Raw genomic sequence first — 9,485 nt, 5'->3', positions numbered from 1 at the left:
AGCCTTCCGACGACGTCTATCCAACCGCTCCTCGCGGCGCCGGCGCGTGTCCTCCTCGCGGCGCCGTTCCCAGTATTCCTGCTCGTAGGCGACGTCTTCCGGGTGGCGCCGGCGCCACTCCTCCATGATCCGCTCGTCCTCCTGGGCGACGAGGAGGCGGCGCTGCAGCGCAGTGTGCTCCGCACGGTCTTGTGCGGAGTTTAGGTGAGGCGGCGGGGCCAGGTCTAATGCCTGCTGGAGCGTGCGGACGTCGGGGAAATTCATCTGCAGTCGCGGCCTGCCTAGGCACCACGCCGCCGCGTCGAACGCGCGGGCGGCCTCGTGCGCCGTGTCGTAGGTGCCGAGGCTCAGCCGGAGATCGCCGGAGCGTATCTCGGCATAGAACCCGCCGTTGGGGCGCTGGCGAACGCCGCGGTAGCCCGATGCAGAACGGCGGCGCGGTGGCATGGTGACGTGAGAGGCAGAGAGAGTGCGGCGCGAGAGGCAGGGAGAACGCGGCGGCGGCGCGAGCGGCAGAGGGAGAGAGAACGCGGCGCGAGAGGCAGGGCAGCGCGAGAGGCAGGGCAGCGCGCTGCCTTTTATGGGCGCGCGGGACGCGGCGCCGCAAAAATGGCGCGCGGGCTGCCGCCTTTTCGCGCGCGCGCGCTAGCGGTTCCCGTGCCCGCGGTTTTCCCGCCGCCGCTGGAGCGCGCATTTCAGTCCTGCGCGCGGTAAACTGCAGTTTTTTAGCGCGCGCGCGCCTTTTTGCGCGGCTGTTGGAGATGCTCTAAGGACACCCCAAGCTGAAAGTTATTTCCATAACAACAACAACAACAAAACCGCAACCAAGAAAATAACGCTAACTAGCCAATTGGAGATGATGGAGCCCCAATTATTCTTTACATATGTTTACATTGTACTATGAGCCAACCATGCGTTGTGCAAGGTGTAATATTTTATACTCTGAATTCATTGAGTTGTAATACAACACATATGTGTTGAAAATGCCCGAGAGACAATAATAAATTGGTTATTACCACATTTCCTTATTCATGATAATCGTTTATTATCCATGCTAGAATTGTATTGACCGAAAACTCACATACATGTGTGGATAGATAAACAATATCGTGTACCTAGTGAGCCACTACTAGACTAGCTCATTGATCAAAGATGGTTAAGGTTTTCTAAGTATAGAATGAGTTATTATTTGATAACGGGATCACATCATTAGGAGAATGATGTGATGGACAAGGCCAACTGTAAGCATAGCATTTGATCGTATCACTTAGTTTATTGCTACTACTTTCTTCATGTCAAGTATATGTTCCTAAAACCATGAGATCATGCAATTCCTTGACACCGGAGGAATATCTTGTGTGCTATCAAACATCACTTCGCAACTCGGTGATCATAAATATGCTCTACACATATCTCCAAGGCTGTCTATTCGGTTGGCGTGGATCGAGACTGGGATTTGTCACTACATATGACAGGGAGGTTGATACGTCTCCGTCGTATCTACTTTTCTGAACTCTTTTGCCCTTGTTTTGGACTCTAACTTGCAAGATTTGAATGGAACTAACCCGTACTAACGCTGTTTTGAGCAGAATTGCCATGGTGTTGTTTTTGTGCAGAAATAAAAGTCCTCGGAATGTCCTAAAAATTTACGGAGAATTTTTCTGGAATAAAAGAAAAATACCTGTGCAAAGATCCAACGAAGGGGCGTGCCAGTGGCCCACAAGCCCACAGGCCGCGGCCACCCCCCTAGGCCTCGCCGTGAGGGCTTGTGGGGCCCACGTGGCACCACCGCCCCCAAACTCAGCTCTATATCTTCCGCCTCGCCCGGAAAAAAATTAGAGAGAAGGTTTCATCGCGTTTTACGATACGGAGGCGCCGCCACCTCCTGTTCTTCATCTGGAGGGCAGATCTGGAGTCCGTTCGGGGCTCCGGAATGGGGAAATCGTCGCCATCGTCATCATCAACCTTCCTCCATCGACAATTCCATGATGCTCTTCACCGTTCGTGAGTAATCTCATCGTAGGCTTGCTGGACGGTGATGGGTTGGATGAGATCTATCATGTAATCGAGTTAGTTTTTGACGGGGATTGATCCCTAGTATCCACTATGTTCTAGATTGATGTTGCTACTATTGGCTATGCTTAATGCTTGTCACTAGGGCCCGAGTGCCATGATTTCAGATCTGAACCTATTATGTTGTTGCCAATATATGTGTGTTTTAGATCCTATCTTGCAAGTTATAGTCACCTACTATGTGTTATGACCCGACAACCCCGGAGTGACAATAGCCGGAACCACTCCCGGAGATGACCATAGTATGAGGAGTTCATGTATTCACCACGTGTTAATGCGTTGGTACGGTTCTTTATTAAAAGGAGAACCTTAATATCTCATAGTTTCCATTAAGACCCCGCTGTCACGTGAGGGATGGACAATAGATGTCATGCAAGTTCTTTTCCCTAAGCACGTATGACTACATACGGAATACATGCCTACATTAGATCGACGAACGGGAGCTAGTTACTTATCTCTCCGTGTTATAGCTCTTACATGATGAATCACATCCGTCATACTCATCCATCACCGATCCACTGCCTACGAGTCTTTTACTATTGGTCTTTGCTACGTTACTTTGTCCAGGCTTGTCCCTTGCTACAAAAGGGATTGGACCACTTTGCTACTACTCTTGCTACTGATGTTACTCTGTTGCTACTGCTGTTCCTTGCTACTTCGGTGTTACTTGTTGCAAGATCTTTTCCGACACTGTTGTCGGGGAAGAATAGTTACTCGCTCACGTGCAACACTGGCGCCATTGATACAACAGTTAGGAATAGTCTACCATCAACAGCTTTGTTTCTGACACCGTTGCTATCATACTACTTTGCTACTGATACTTTGCTAGCAGACACTAATCTTTCAGGTGTGGTTGAATCTGACAAATTCAGCTGCTAATACTTGGGAATATTCTTTCGCTTCCCCTTTGGCGAATCAACAAATTTGAGTTGAATACTCTATCCTCGAAAACTATTGTGATCCCCTATACTTGAGGGTCATCAAGACGTTTTTCTAGCGCCGTTGCCGGGGAAGCACATCTATATTCTCTGAGTCACTTTGGGATTTTCGTCTGCTGATCACTATGAGGAATCCGAAAGATCCAAGAACTAAAATCTTGCCTTCCACTACGAGGAGAGGTAAGGAACTGCCATCTAGCTCTGCACTTGATTCACCTTCAGTTTTGAGTAAGTTTGCGACATCGCCTCCTGCTAGAAATCTTGATATGTCGCCTGTGCTTGATGATGCTACTTCTGCTGCTTATGATCCTATGCTTGATACTATGCCTGGTGATGTTATGCTTGATACTATGCCTGATGATGCTATGCTTGATACTATGCCTCATGCTGCTTTGCCACCAGGTGCATTCCTTGATGCACAACTTGTTAGAGTTGCTGCTAGACGTGATGATACTTCTGAAACTGCTGATGCTATTGAAGTAGAACATGTTACTATGCCTGTTATGCCTGATACATGATATGTTATGGAGGGATAGATAGCTGAGGATTTTCTTGCGTGTAAGGATAACTATGATGTTGAGAAACTTTTGCGCAAGTGGAAAGAAAAATCTCTGAACACTAGGATGAAATACGACCCGAAGTTTGCTACTTCGCCTATCTTTGTGACCGATAAGGATTATGAATTCTCTGTCGACCCTGAGTTAATCGCTTTGGTCGAATCTGATCCTTTTCACGGTTATGAGTCTGAAACGGTTGTAGCCCATCTTACCAAACTGCACGATATAGCCACCCTATTCACTAGTGAGGAAAAGATCCGCCACTACTATATCCTCAAGCTGTTTCCTTTCTCGCTAAAGGATGATGCTAAGTCCTGGTTCCCTGCCCATAAGAAGCAAGCTGCCTTACAGGAAATATACAACTTTGCTCAAGCTGAAGAAGAGAGTCTCCCACAAGCTTGGGGGAGGCTCATCCAGCTACTAAATGCTTTGCGTGATCACCCTCTTGAGACGAATGAAATACTTGATATCTTCTATAATGGACTTACCGATGCTTCCAAAGACCGCCTAGATAGTTGTGCTGGTTGTGTTTTTAGGGAACGAACCGTATAACAAGCTGAGATTCTACTGAATAACATCTTGTGTAATGAGAATGGTTGTACTATTCCTGAACCACCTCCTAAGCCAACTCCGAAGAAAAGAGGTATTCTACTCCCCAGTCCTGAAGATATGCAAGAAGCCAAGAAATCTATGCGAGAGAAAGGCATTAAATCTGAGGATGTCAAAAATCTACCACCTATCGAAGAGATCCATGGTCTTGATAACCCGATACAGGTAGTAGAAGTAAATTCTCTGCGTAGATTTGATGAGAGTGATATTCCTTTTGATAAACCTGCTAGCTTATGCATGGATGAATTTGATAACTTCGTTGCCAAACAACAAAGTTTCAATGATTATGTTAGCAGACAATTGGAACAGAATGCTCGTATGCTTAGTCATTTAAGTGCTTGTGTGGACAGAATTGTCAATGATCTTAAGCTTCTGAGTAAACATGCCTCTATGGTTACTACTCAGGTAGAACAAGTACTTAAAGCTCAAGATGACTTGCTCAATGAGTTGAATGATAATTCCATCAGAGTCATTACTAGAGGCGGTAGAATGACCCAGAAACCTCTATATCCTGAGGGTCATCCAAAGAGAATTGAACAAGATTCTCAAGGAGTTAGCATTGATGCACCTAGTCATCCTAGAAAGAAGAAGAAAGATGATAGGAACCTGCACGCTAGCAACCCTGTTGCTGCTACACCTGAGAATCCAAATGATGTCTCCGTATCTAATGCTGAAACACAATCTGGTGATGAACATGAGCCTAATGATGATATCAATAGTGATGTTCACGTTGATGCTCAACCTAGCAACGATAAGGATGTGGAGATTGAACCTGTTGATCTTGATAACCCACAGCCTAAGAATAGAAGATAGGATAAGAATGACTTCACTGCTAGGAAGCATGGTAAAGAAAGGGAACCATGGGTTCAGAAACCCATGCCCTTTCCTCCCAAACCATCCAAGAAAAAGGATGATGAGGATTTTGAGCGATTCGTCGAATTGATCACACCTGTCTTTCTGCAAATGCGTTTGGCAGATATGCTCAAAATGTCTCCGTATGCTAAGTACATGAAAGATATTGTGACTAATAAGAGGAGGATACCTGAGGTTGAGATTTCCATCATGCTTGCGAATTATACCTTCAAGGGTGGAACTCCTAAAAAACTAGGTGATCCCGGTGTGCCCACTATACCTTGCTCCATTAAAGGTAACTACGTTAGAACTGCTTTATGCGACCTTGGAGCCGGTGTTAGTGTTATGCCTCTCTCTCGCTTTATCGTAGACTTGAACTGGATAATTTGACACCCACTAAAATCTCTCTGCAAATGGCCGACAAATCAACTACTTTCCCTATCGGCATTTGCGAGGATGTGCCTGTTGTGGTTGCCAACGTCACTATCTTAACAGACTTTGTTATCTTGGATATTCCCGATGACGATGCCATGGCGGTCGTCCTCGGAAGACCCTTTTTAAACACTGCAGGGGCTGTTATAGATTGCAACAAAGGCAATGTCACTTTCCATGTCAACGGTAATGAGCATACGGTGCACTTTCCAAAGAAACAATATCGAGTACATTGCATCAATGCTATCGAAAAAACTTCATCGATTCTTATTGGGAGCTTTGAATGCCCTATTCCTCGTGTCAAGATGAAGTATGATTTGCTTGTTGGGGAGATACTTATCCCCATTGAGGTGACCCAATGACTATTCGGAAATTCTCCGTTCACTTTTCCGATTCGAAAAAGTTTGTCAAAGAGACTTGATCAACCTCACTGACGACGGATTTCTTTCAATGACCATGGGATAGATGAATCAACGAGTCACAAACCTCTATTCCAAGCTTTCACTTTAGGTTGCTTAGAATAAAAATGATAGGTTTAGTTAGTTTTCCCTGTTTTCTGTCTTAGCGTCCGGTAGAAAAGTACCCCGAAAATAAAAGTTCTCCAAACGCCGTGAAAATCTAGTATGATTTTTTCTGGATTTTTGAAAAATTCTGAGACAAAGAGTTTGTCTCGGGGCCACACCAGTGGGCCACAAGCCCTAGGGGCGTGGGCACCCCCCCCCTTGCCGCGCCACCCAGGCTTGTGAGGCCCACAGGCACCCCCTCCACTCATTATTGCTCTTATCTCCTTCTCCTACCTCCAGAAAAAATTGTTTCGCAGCTCAAACCCGTGTTCTTGCTCCTCTTGCTGGGATTTTCGATCTCTTTGCTCAAATCACCGTTTTCTGAACTATTTTGGGGAAATTACTCCTTGGTAAGTGACTCCTCCATTGGTCCAATTAGTTTTTGCTCTAGTGCTTTATACTTCGCGTATTTTTGCTGCCTTGGTGACCAGGTTCTTGAGCTTTGCATGCTGATTTTAGCTGGTCCCAAGTAGTTTTGATGCGTAATATGGCCTCTAGGCACTTGTGGGAGTATTCATTTTCTTACCTTGCATTACTTTGCCATTTTCATAGGCAGAAGCATTAATGGCAAGATTGAGCATTGTCACCTCTGCGCATCCGACCTTAATATCCTTAAAAGCGCAGTGACGGGTGGCAAGAGTTTCAACATGGGAGCTATTATAGCAAGGACGCTGAATAAGAATGCTAATGAAGGGGATTTCTTTGGTGGGATCTATGCCACTCGCATAGCAAATTTTCTTGGAGTACCCATCCGCGAAGGAGATCTCCCGCTCCATACAGCCTTCCTTGACCGCGTCGCCTTGACACACTACTAGTTCCTTGAGAGGGATGACGAATCCCTCCTATACTGTTTAATATTTAACCGGCAGCGTGTTTTCCATATTACCCTTCCCGCTCCTGCCTTCTTTGACTTTCAGGTAAAATGGATATATTACATAACCAGAGGAGAGGCAGAGAAGTATGAGAGGGAGGCAAAGGCTCCTCATCACCGTGAGGCAGCTATTCAGGCAGTGGCTGCAGCGCTCCCGTATAACCCCCATTATGATTTTGGGTTTCGCCAGGACCACCCTTGGGAGTAGACCTACTTAGGCCAAAATCCTAAGCTTGGGGGAGTACGTGTTTCTCACCAACTTTACATTCTTGCTTATGCTTTCACTTTGTTAGCCTGTGTTCACACTTTGCCACTGTATCATCCATGCTAGTTTATTTTCTTTTTCTCGTTTTCTTTTCGTGTGTCTGTCTAGTTTGAGAAAATCCAGAAAGAATTTCTTTTTCTTTTTTTGCTTGTTGGGAGCTTTCCCGTGTAGATAGTTTTCTTTTTCTTTGGGTCAAGGTAGAAGATATTGGTTACAATGTTTAATGGCTCTTGCATGCATACCTGTTTAGATTTCAAAGAGCCATATTACTTTGTCTTTTCCTTTGTGTTTGCGTGCAGATTCCAGCTTTAGTCCAATGCACGAGCACTCTTATTATTGTTCAGATCGTTCGGTCGTGCAAGTGAAAGGCAATAATGACGATATATCATGAAGTGACTGAGCCTGGAAAAGCTGGTATGAACTCGATCTATTTTGTTTTTGTAAATATGACTAGCTCATCATGCCTGATTAAGCTTTGTTGTGAGGGAAACATGTTTGCAATGACAACTTAGAGATCATAGTTGCTTATGCCATGCTTACTTAGGTAGGAGCTTATAATGGTTTGTCTTGGATGCCCACATGAATGTTGAGATGACTATGTTGTAGTATGATAGGATGGTATCCTCTTTTGAATGATTCAAGTGGCTTGACTTGGCACATGTTCACGCATGTAGTTGAAACAAAATCAACATAGCCTCTATGATGTTCATGTTCATGGTGATTTATGTCCTATTCATGCTTGCACTCAATGTTAGTTAATCTCAATGCATTTTGATGACTGTTGTCGCTCTCTAGTTGGTCGCTTCCCAATCTTTTGCTAGCCTTCACTTGTACTAAGCGGGAATACTGCTTGTGCATCCACCTCCATAAACCCAAAGTTGTTCCATATGAGTCCACCATACCTACCTATGTGCGGTATCTACCTGCCGTTCCAAGTAAATTTGCATGTGCCACTCTCTAAACCTTCAAGAAATAATATGTTTTGCATGCCCGAACCGCTCATGTGGTGACAGGGGGCTATTGGTATCTTCCATGCCAGGCGTGTTATCCTCGATATGTGTTTATTCACTATCATTCATGAGAAAGGGGCCGGTAATTGGAATTCCCAGTTCCATGCTCAAATCGAAAAGATAATTGCAAACAAAACTCCCCCAGGATTGATGTTGGTATGGACGGTACCCGAGGATTCGGCTAGACGTGGAGTGTGATTGATTGGTGGTGAGGGAGTCAAAACTTTACTTTTCTTTTTGGGAACCGCCTATAGCATGTGTAGCGTGGAAGATGTTTAGAACTCTTAGTCATTGTGTTGACAATGAAAGCATGCCACCCAAAATTATTATCTCTGTTTTCAAAGCTTGAGCTCTGGCACCTCTGCAAATCAATGCTTCCCTCTGCGAAGGGCCTGTCTATTTATGTTCCTGTTGAGTCATCCTCCTCTTATAAAAGCACCAATTAGAGAGCACCTATGTCGTTTTTATGCTTTGCTTTTAACTGTGTTGAGTATGACTATGACTGGATCTTCATTGCCTTGAATTACAATGTTTAGTCAACCCTTGGTCTTTGAAGGTGCTCTGCATTTATGTTTTGCGGTCTCAGAAAGAGCTAGCGAGATACCATCTTTTCGTACTGCTTCATGTTGTTCTGATTGAAGTGTTGACGTTTGAGACTTATTATTATTTGCTCGCTAGCTGATTATGCCATTGATATGAGTTTACCGTGAGACCTAGATGTCATTTGCTTTTGTGGTTTGCTTGTGATCTTGCTGAAACTCTGGATATGAGTTAGACATAGTTGCAACAACAAGATCAAACATAGTTCATCAAAGTTTTTCTTTTGTCTCTTGCAGTTTGTCAACTGAATTGCTTGAGGACAAGCAAGGCTTTAAGCTTGGGGGAGTTGATACGTCTCCGTTGTATCTACTTTTCTGAACTCTTTTGCCCTTGTTTTGGACTCTAACTTGCATGATTTGAATGGAAATAACCCGGACTAACGCTGTTTTCAGCAGAATTGCCATGGTGTTGTTTTTGTTCAGAAATAGAAGTTCTCGGAATGTCCTGAAAATTTACGGAGAATTTTTCTGGAATAAAAGAAAAATATCTCCGCAAAGATCCACCGGAGGGGGCGTGCCAGTGGGCCACAAGCCCACAGGCCGCAACCACCCCCTAGGCCGCGCCGTGAGGGCTTGTGGGGCCCACGTGGCACCACCGCCCCCAAACTCAGCTCTATATCTTCCGTCTCGCCCGAAAAAAAAATCAGAGAGAACGTTTCATCGCGTTTTACGGTACGGAGGCGCCGCCACCACATGTTCTTCATGTGGAGGGCATA

This window comes from Hordeum vulgare, chromosome 7H, assembly GCF_904849725.1.
Source record: "Hordeum vulgare subsp. vulgare chromosome 7H, MorexV3_pseudomolecules_assembly, whole genome shotgun sequence".
Taxonomy (NCBI): Eukaryota; Viridiplantae; Streptophyta; class Magnoliopsida; order Poales; family Poaceae; genus Hordeum; species Hordeum vulgare.
Note: the sequence above shows the minus strand (reverse complement) of the source record.